This window comes from Phodopus roborovskii, unplaced genomic scaffold (genome assembly GCF_943737965.1).
Source record: "Phodopus roborovskii unplaced genomic scaffold, PHOROB, whole genome shotgun sequence".
NCBI classification, from domain to species: domain Eukaryota; kingdom Metazoa; phylum Chordata; class Mammalia; order Rodentia; family Cricetidae; genus Phodopus; species Phodopus roborovskii.
Window position 1 is genome coordinate 3,252,964 of NW_026126511.1, and position 3,633 is coordinate 3,256,596.

The window sequence follows — 3,633 nt, forward strand, 5'->3', positions numbered from 1 at the left end:
TCAGTTGCAATTTTATAATGTTAAATAGAGCATCAATCTTCCTATGAACGTGGCCATTTAATGACCACACAAGCAGTGTGCCCGATACTGGCTTCTATGTTCTTAGTCCTTATTTCTGAATAAATAAAATTTTACAGTATTATTAGAATTTTTATTTATTTTTGGAGAACTGATGAAGGAGATGACCTATATTTCTGCTGACACACAGCACTCAACATGTAGCTAATGTGAACTACAACTTGGCTAGTTCTAAGAGGCACTATACTTTCTTCAATTCAGTGGCCATACATTTAAATAGCTCCATGTGAGGTGCTGTAGTCAGTGGCTTTCATATTGGACAGAGCCACCGACTGAATCAGCCAAGCTAAGGGCAACAGAGACAACAGCTTTATCTAGAAAGGGCGTGTGAAGGCAAACAATGGCTTTCACCTTTGCTGGAGAGCAGCTAGGATGCAGGTTGGCCGGCTTCTAAGTACTATGGTGCGACTAAACTCACAAAGGGAACAAGAATTTTCTTTACGGTACAAAACTGTGAAACTTGGAGGATTTACCCTGCTTCGAAACCTCCCAAGGCAGAGTTTCCAAGGCATCCAGTTGTCTTTACAAGAGGGTGACTAGGTTTCTACAGTGTTTGATTCTATTCGTTTACCTTTATGGATACTTTTTTGCATAAGCCAAGGATGTGTTAAAATGTCAAGACAGTTCTGTTCAGGAGGGAAGCCTGTAAGTCCCTGTTAGCCACTATTGTTTAAAGGGACATTAGGGACTGGAGGGGTGGTTCAGGAGCTAAAAAAGTTCCTGTCACCAAGCCCAACAACCTGAGTTGGATCCCTTTGGCCCACAGAGGAGGAGAGATTACTTCCAAGCCTGACTTAAAGATTTCTGCCTCTGTCCTGGCTCACCAGCTTGGTGTCAGCAGCCCAGACATTTTTGCCGGGTCTTTTTCCTTCCAGCCACAGTCAAGGCCACAGCTTGAAGACAGACAGACAAGGATGACAACCTCATTGTCCTGAACTAAAGTTTGAGCCTAAACAATGCTTTGTTGCCTATGATGTTTATGAAAAACAAAATATTACGTGACGAATGCCACTGTACGAGTGAGCAAGTTTTGTTCTGTATTTTTATTTCATTTTAATGTAGTCATGAGTCATGATCTGAGGTCCCAGCAGGCTTGTGCAGGGAAGGCACACACTACTTCTTCCAACTAGGCTAATTTGTATCTGCCCTTTAAGAAAAAGGCGGGCATGTGAGACTGGGACATTTCAAGTACTTGGATGAGTGTACAAGCCTCTGTTTCTATGGCCCACACAGGCCTGACTTACAGAGTAACCCAGAAGCTGCATGGGGCAGATTCAATTTTACCATAAGCAGTGGTAAGTGGGTGGGGGGGGGGGAGGTGATTTAGAAGCTTTATTAGTCAAAGGTGATGGGTTTCACCCGTTCAAGCCTGGCATGCAGAAGGCTGAGGTGGAGGACAGGGGTGAATCTGAGGCCAACCTGGGCTACAATGTGAGCGAGACCCTGAGAAACAAAAGGAAGCTCGTCTCTGTAGCATCTGTGTGCTTATTTGGGGCTCCAGGGCGGCAGGTTGGCGGGAAAGGACCTCCGCAACAGAACATCAGGCTGTGAATCCTGTTTCTGTGCTGTCTGCATCTGTGTGCAGACAGCGAAGATGGTTGGTGCTCAGAAAAAGCCAACGTGCTTGCTTCTAGAATGGGGAGCTGGGCCAACTTCTTCCTTCTGTTTGCACCAGTACCTGGTTTCCTGCAAGTTAAAGCGAGTCAGGAACAAAACACAGCCACTGCACAATTGTAGACACGAGGCACATGTAAGTCCTAGACAGTTGCATCTTCGAAATAGGAAGGTCTCACACTAAAAATAAAACCAAGCAAGCCACGCGTGACCTGAGCTTCCAGAACAGAAACCTCGTCACTACAGAGGGTCCTGTGAGGCTGACGGTCCGGGGCTCCCGAGTGTGGAGGCTTGGGCTGTTGAAGGTACAACCCCAAAATGTGCTGCACTATCTTCTGCCTCCTTGGTATCATCCATTGCTCATCTCTGGGCTCGAGCTAACGTCTGTCCCTGCAACTATAAGGTAACCATCATGTACTAATAGACACCAGCTTCCACTAACCCAAGGCTAGGAATGTCGTCAGTCTCTGTGGCCCATGACAGACAGTTCCTACTCCTGCAACCCGCCAAGCTGATGCTCCCAACACATGTGAAACAAGCCTTGACTTGTTTCTGTTACCGTATTAGAGGTAATCAATGCTCCCAGACCACAGTTGCCCACAGCTGGCTTCGGAGTAAACTCTGAAGCGTGAGGGTTGCTTTTGCATGGACACAAATATCATCCGTGTTCCCCTTCTAGTGCACAAATGCCGGACAAGGCCTTTGGTCTTTAATCTGTCCAGCAGCCTGCCCTCCATCTTTTTGAGGGTTAGCAAGTCTTGAAGGTACCTTCAGGAGGTAATGAGAAGAGCCTGTTTTAGGGAACTATAGAAAGAGTATAACAACCCATTAGTGTACCCAGGAGAGACACAATTCTCCTAAAATCTAATACTTAATGCACTGGGGTAGAGTGTAGGTGCACAAGCATCTGAGATATCATGGAAAGTGCAGGCTGTCTCAGTGATTTGTGTGACAAATGAAAAAGCAAATGCTTTGTTGGTATTTACACAGTCACCGAGCTACTTTAAGAAGTAAGGGAGTCCAGGGCTTCTCTTGGGACTTTGTGACAACATCTGTGGCCTCACAAGTAAGCAGGACTTGATACCGGGTGGCTCCCAATTCCTTCAGCCATCTACCATGTTGTTCACGGACCTAAAGAAACAGTAAGCGTAAACTCACTGGTATCAGAGCATTGCTTCTTGGCCTCAGATAGTCTCTCAAGAATTTGATAAAAGTATGCCCTCTAAACACTTCAAATGAGACTACAAAACCAGAGATACTGATTACTAAAATGGAGGCATTTTCCTTGAAACACGGACATTCTGCCTACAGTGCCTCTGTTATATTCATTCAAATCAATCTTAATGCTCTGAAACAATGAAGCTTCTCAACTGGTGGAATGCCGCCCGGGCGTCTGAAGAGCACACAACCACAGGCAGCCTTTAAATCAGCAGGAGCATGAATGGACGCCTTATCTGCGCAGCTGAGGCTGTGCACAATCCACAGCGTCTGTGGACGTTCACAGGGCCTCACATGGAAGCTGGCCTTCCAGCCCCACAGAACAGCAACCTCCAGCTTCTGGCACCTCAGGCCACATGATCTGAAGACAAAGTCAGCTTCCGGCGTGGTGGGCGGGCACTGAAGGCCTGCACTGGTGCTGGTAGAACCGCAAAGCCTCTGCCCGTAATGTGAATTATCTAGAACTTCACCAGGCTTTAAGCTGACTGGCTATCATTAAAATAAAGAAAATACTTAGGAGGTATTTATGCTGATTTCAAACCTGCCATGAGTTATTTTTAGAGGGCATGAAAGTATCGGCCAGCCTCCCTTCTTATGGAATGAACCCTTGATGAGTTTGGGTCAAGGGGTCTGGACGAACCGTGTTTGATTTCGTTATGTGGCAGTGTTCTGCTATTATACCCAATGAGTACATCTCACAAGTAGAAGCAACCAACAGCCCAG